The sequence below is a fragment of the Mirounga angustirostris genome, unplaced genomic scaffold (genome assembly GCF_029215605.1).
Source record: "Mirounga angustirostris isolate CCGP_5_RB_7025 unplaced genomic scaffold, mMirAng1.0.hap1 SCAF_1, whole genome shotgun sequence".
NCBI lineage: Eukaryota > Metazoa > Chordata > Mammalia > Carnivora > Phocidae > Mirounga > Mirounga angustirostris.
The window spans coordinates 47,074,511-47,081,380 of NW_026991709.1; the positions used below are offsets into that span (position 1 = coordinate 47,074,511).

Here is a 6,870-nt window from a genome sequence, read left to right on the forward strand (position 1 = left end):
GATTAAATGAATGGAGGAAAGATAAACTGCTAAGTTAAATGAATTTATGTTCTAGGAAGCTTTGGTTTTATGTGACCCTTTCTTATTTCTCTCTTGATCCCAAATGAAAGCATGTTGGCATTAGTAATATTCTGAATACAACCATATTGATTATGGCTAGTGCTAAGCAATTTTGTGAGTAAGTCAGATATAAACTATAAGGAAATTACTGAGTTGTACTTGGATTATAAGTGATATCTACATAAAGTCAGTGAGGGAGGTTTTATGTATGTGTTCTTACAGGTCAAGATTCTAGTTATCTATAGTATGCCCTTTCGTGCCTTCCTCAACTCACCATGCTGAGTTAGTGTTAGTGTTGCTTAAAAATCAGAAACAGACTCATAAACACAGAGAACAAGCTGGTGATGGCCAGAGGGGAGGAGGTGGGGGCATGGGAAGAATGGGTGAAGGGGAGTGGGAGGAGATACAGGCTTACAGATATGTCATGAATAAGTCACAGGGATAAAAGGTACATCATAGAGAATATAGTCAAAGGTATTGTTATAGCACTGTATGGTCCCAGATGGTAGCTACACTTGTGGTGAGCATAACATAAAGTTTAGACTTTGTCAAATCACTGTGTTGTACACCTGAAGCTAATGTAATATTGTGTATCAACTATACTTCAATTGAAAAAGAAAGTTAGTGTTGCTTAATTTTGGCAGGAAGGTGAAGACGCTTAAAACAATAGAAAACTATTCTGTCACAGTTCTGGAAGACAAAAGTCTGAAATCAAGGTGCAGCAGAGTCCATTCCTTCTTGGAGGCTCAGAGAACTTACATTTTTGAAGAAAAAAATCCAAAAGATAAAATCTTAAAGGGCTTCAGTTTCCATCTGTCTGTGTACTTTGAAACCTTGAAGTCAAATAAATGTTACCAGCTGGTAACCATTCCTTTCAGGCAAAGGCTTTCTCATAAAAATCCAACCAAACTAGTTAGTGCAACCACAGAGCCTTCGGTTCACCAGTTAGCACACATTACACATACTAGGCAATGAGTTCACACAAGACTGCCTTAAACCAGGAATCCTGCACAGAGTGCCACTGAATTTAAAGAGAAGAAACACCATAAAGTGCCTTGTGCCTCTAGGACCAATAAAAAAGATGATGATATGGGAGCCCTTGTTAACCTAAATCTTGGACAAAGAATTACTGAAAAAAGGTTATTAAAACTCTTCTATCCCTGGTATGGTGAGTGTTCTCTGCCTGTTTATTTTGTCATTTATGTGAATGTATCACTTTGGGTAAGTAAAACTCTCTTTTTAGCTTCCAAGAAAATGTATGGTAAATTCCACTCCGTGGGGTTCATATTTTCTATAGTTATGGGTCAACAGTAGTAGAGATTCCCTCGTTGGCTGAGGAAGTGTAATCAGTCATTCCCACTATGCCTGGCTTGTTCGCCTTCACACCCATGCTCTCTGTTTATGATGTTGTGGCCTGCCTCTTTGTCACGACCCAACATCTCCCCTTCTCGGTGTTCCAGACACTTCTCTTACAAGTGACTAAGTTCTTGAGACTTTGTTGTTTTCTGTAAATGGCCACCCTTACCATGACCTTGATTTCCAGCCTGCCCTGAGTACCGGCTCACATTTTCCATACTCATCCTCTTACATGTGCTCAGGGTGAGACCAGAAGCCTTTCCAGAGTGCCATTTTTTTTTTAAGATTTTATTTATTTATTTGTCAGAGAAAGAGAGAGAGAGCACAAGCAGGGGGAGCTGTAGGCAGAGGGAGAAGCAGGCTCCCCGCCGAGCAAGGAGCCCCGTGTGGACTCGATCCCAGGACCCCGGGATCATGACCTGAGTCGAAGGCAGATACTTAACCACTGAGCAGCACAGGCATCCCAAAAGTGCCATTTTTTCATAGTAAAAGCAAATCAATTGATCAGGAGATTGTAAAAGGATACGTTTGTATTTCTAGTACTGAATATAGCACTTAACATATGGGGAGCACTTAATAAAGGCCTTCATCTTTTTGGATGCAGGCCTTCATTATTTTGGAAGTAGGTAGTATATTAATTATAAATAGCCACATTGGGCATTTCCATTTGCATCATATGTGCTGTTAGTAAAATCTGTATCAAGTCTGCCTGGAGAATGTTGGTATGTCATCATAAAGGTAAGCATGATGATAGCCTATGACTAGACAGCCTCATAGGGTAGCATATATGAAAAGGACCATCTCTCACGGCAACAAGGCAACTTATTGCCAAGGTGAAAATCACCCTTCTTTCAGATCCATGAATTATTCTATTCCTTCTTTTTTTGTCCATAACAAACGGTTCACCATTTCTTGAGCAAGTGCTGTGTGCCAGGTGCTGTGCTAGATTCTAGGGATAAAAAGACAAAGACCCCTGGAGCCAGACCACAAGGAGCTAATCTCATGCCTTTCATATGCACCCAGATGGCTCCAGCTTCAAATATGTTCAAGGATTTGGTTTGAAATCATTGACTTTGATGCCTACCACAACCCCGAGGCAAAGCATTTTTCCTGGTATTGCTAAGAAATAACAGTATTTGTAGCATCAATTTTATATATTGAGAATACAAAACCTGGTTTTAAAATTTTTTCATGGCAGGAACATAGTAGCCCTTACAAAAACATTGAAAATAATTTATTTGGTGATTTTAGTAATTCTGTTTAGACAAGGATTTTCCAACACTGGTTTTTTAAAATGATTTCTTGGGTTTCTGCTTGATTTAAAGAAACTTTCGGTTCCTATCAATTCTTTCTGTGGTACCTTTTTTTTTTTTTAAAGACTTTATTTATTTATTTGAAAGAGAGAGAATGAGAGAGAGCACATGAGAGGGGGGAGGGTCAGAGGGAGAGGCAGACTCCCTGCCGAGCAGGGAGCCCGACGCCGGACTCAATCCAGGGACTCCAGGATCATGACCTGAGCCGAAGGCAGTCGCTTAACCAACTGAGCCACCCAGGCGCCCTCTGTGGTACTTTTTATTACAAAAATCCTGTCCATGTTTATTAATATTCCAGGTAATTCTTTTTACTCTCCTCTTCTTGCTTTTCTCATTTTACAGGGTAATGTTTATATGTACTACAAATTGTATGGCTTCTATCAGAATCTCTATCGTTATATTCTATCCAGAAGTAATAGCCAACTGGTGGGTATAGACTTAAAGGTAAGGCTTTATTTAATTTGGTATAATACTCTTTTTTTTTTTTTTAAACGAAGTGGATCTTTAAGTCTAAAAGAGGTTATGGGGAAATAAACTAAAAACCTAAGGTTTTATAAGGCAGGAATGCTCATTTCATTCTTGCATAAATTGAAGGGGCTGGGTATTCAGTGTATCTGCTATTGAGAGGAGTGAATCTTGTCCAGTTAAATGGTTATCCTTTCATGCATCAACCATTTTGATAGTAACCTTGAGTGGGTGGTCTCAGTCCAGTTCCCTGTATATTTACCATTGCCCTTCCTATAATTTGGGCCTTCACTCCAGCCATGTTTAAGGAAATTGAGCTCTACTTGATTGATTAAAAGCCTTTGGTTTAATTAAATAGCCTTTCACTCCTAGGATTATAAAATTTTACTCTTGATAAATGATACTCAGCATGCTAGCAAAAAAACTAGAAGGAAATCTTTTCCAGACTGAGATTATTATATGAAAGTGATAATCGAATGATTTTTTTCTAGCAACCACTCTTTTAAAATATATTCTGCTAGTTAGGTGGATGGATTCCCTGTGATAAGTCATCTAGGGTATAGACTCACTACCATTTGTATCATTTTCAGAATATGAATTACACTTCAATAAAAAAAAGTTTTAATAATGTATTCCGGTGTAGGCTTAGTGTGATATTTAGCAGAGCCCACAAAGTAAGTTCCTTCCTGCAGACATATTTGGTATGAATATGTATTGTTAATAAGGAAAAAAACTATACACACACACACACACACACACACATCTCCAAAACACAAAAATTTCCTAGTCTAAGTGAGCCAGAAGTCTGGGAAAAACAGGTAGCAGTCCATAATCTTGTTATGTGTCAATAAATTAGTGTGGGTTGATTTACATTGCTAGTGTTCTCATTTTTAACATTCTAAGAGAGTTTACCAAAGTATTTCTTTTTACTGTATCATCTTGCTTCCAGGATGTTGGAAACTGTGCTCCATTTAGCAAGTCCCACGATGGGACTCCCATCGCTCCTTGTGGTGCTATTGCCAACAGCATATTCAATGGTAGGTGACTTTTCCTGTCTCCATGGGGTGCCTTTTCATAAGCGTGTAATAACCTAAATGTCCAGAAGATCACCTCTGCAAGTGAGTAGCAGTTCAAAAAAAAAAATAATTGTGTATACATTATCCACTGACTTACGGTATTTCATTTGGAAATAACTTCTCCCTTACCAGAGATTTGAAGTAGTTAGGGAACATGAGCTAAATGGAGCTTGAGAGTATTTTCCAGTAATTGGGGCCTTGGCAAGAAAAAGAATAGTTTTCTAATTCCAACATCTATTGCATGTAGGCATGTCGAGAGTCTGCTAAAACCCTGGTTTATTTTTCAGCTGTGTCTAGTTTTGTACTTTGAAATGGGGCAAAAATGCTTGCTTGCATCTGTAGCACAATTTTTAATTTCCTTACAGATACCATTATTCTTTCATACAACCTTAATTCATCTATACCTATCAAAGTTCCAATGCTAAGAAGTGGAATTACGTGGTGGACAGATAAGTATGTCAAGTTTCAGAATCCAAGTTACATTAATCTTTCTAGCGCATTTGCAGGTAAGACCCATGTATTAGCTAAATATTCTTATCTCTTTATAGAAACTTTTTTATGTATGAGGAAATGTTTATAATACCTCCTTCTTTACTTTTTTGCTGACCTCCCTTTTGCTCTGACTTCCCCTACCTGTGGACACCTCCATCACATACCTATCAGAAACATGAAATGATTGATGCCCTAGTTCCTTTCAGTTTACATTAGGAAAAAGGCAGTGTTTTAAGAAACTTGTTGCTTCATTTATAATTAGGGTGACCATGTAATTTATTGTCCAAGCTGGTGCACTTTTGAGAGTGAAAGGGGGCACTAGAATAACTAAAGTTATATATTTATTTGAAATTTGTATTTATTGATCAATAAGTTGACATTACCATATTGGTGGACCTATAAAATAATTCCATTACAAACTATTTTAAAAGGCAACTCTTTCAAAAGTTAAAATAACCTATCTGTGTATATTAAGCCAACTAAAAAAACTACTTTATTATTTAAACATTAAAAGATAACATAAGCAGAATAATTATTCTGGATATATAGTCACATATTTTAATCAGTTTCTTGGTCATATCTGTCTTCATTGCATGCCCCTGTATTTTTCTAATGAATTTGTTGTTTTTATTATTTTAAAAAATATTTTATTAAAATATTTTTTTCACAAAATTATCTGCAGTCTTTTTTGAAGTTGAACTTTATGGTTAATCAATTTGACACTGTTGGCACCTTTAATTGATTCTTCTCTTTTAACCTAGTATTTTTTTTTTAATTGAGAAGATATCTATAGATGATGAGGTACCTATTACACTCATAGCCAATTTTACTAAATGGAGGATATTTTCATTTTCAATCTTTTTGTATTGAAATATGCTAGTATTATAACCTAAATATTTTCATAGGCACTGTCTTTTTATTTCACATTTTTTTCTATCTCTGATTCTTCTAAGTGTATTCCTATATTTAGATGCTACAAAATCTTAAACCTTCTTGATATCATTTAATTCTGGGAGAGAAAAACATTTTTTTTAAAGATTTTATTTATTTATTTGAGAGTGAGAACGAGCAGGGGTGAGGGGCAGAGGGAGAGGAAGAAGCAGACTCCCCACTGAGTAGAGAGCCCGATGGACTCGATCCCAGCACCCTGGGATCATGACCTGAGCCAAAGACAGACACTTAACAGACTGAGCCACCCAGGCACCCCAGAAAAAATTTTATCCAGTTAAAAATAGGAGCTCCATCAAAAAAGTTTTTACCTAAATTGAAATATTCTAAAGTACAATTGTAGAATTTAAAAATTAAATTTGTCCACATTTTGAACTCTCATTATATAATATGTTCAATTATTCCCTTGTTTTCCTAGGGGTAAATTTTAATATCTTCTTGTTTGCAAGATTGGCTTTCAATAATTACAATTCACTAAATCAAAAACTATGAAGTTTTTTGGCATTCCATATTTTGGATACTTTGTTTAAAATTTTAAAACTATTTTGACTAAAATTCAACAAAAAGTTAGAGGCTCATTTACCAAAAAAGTTTAGGATCATTGTAGGACACACCATTTGGTATACAAAATAGTTCTTCAAAGGCTCAAACATTTCTAAAATTCTGCTGGATGGTGCATAGCAAAGACAGACCACATATACTACCATCCTAAAGTATTTCTTTTATTAATTATCCATATTATTGTAAAAATTTTACAGTTCAGTTTCTTTAACTGTGAATATACAAAAATATTTAAATTTGCACAACTATGGCTCTTCTTTTGATTAGTAAAATATTGTAGCTTGTTTGGATATAATTATAAATTATGTATGTACCACAACCAATTTTAAGTACATTGATCTGTAGATTTCTCAATTTATTAAGAACATTACCTTTGGGGCACCTGGGTGGCTCAGTCATTAAGCATCTGCCTTTGGCTCAGGTCATGATCCCAGGGTCCTGGGATGGAGCCCCGCAATGGGCTCCCTGCTCTGCAGGAGGCCTGCTTCTCCTTCTCCCACTCCCCCTGCTTGTGTTCCCTCTCTTACTGTGTCTCTCTCTGTCAAATAAATAAATAAAATCTTAAAAAAAAAAAAAAAGAACATTATCTTTATTCTGAT

General features: G+C 36.2%; 1 long non-coding RNA gene across 1 annotated transcript; it reads left to right on the plus strand.

Annotated features, from left to right (window-relative positions):
* Positions 1-3,068: 3,068 nt before the first annotated feature.
* On the plus strand, positions 3,069-4,776 carry LOC123863333 (uncharacterized). The gene is made up of 3 exons (XR_010404892.1): positions 3,069-3,173; positions 4,144-4,231; positions 4,636-4,776. It is a non-coding gene; the product is annotated as an uncharacterized LOC123863333 (long non-coding RNA).
* Positions 4,777-6,870: the final 2,094 nt, after the last annotated feature.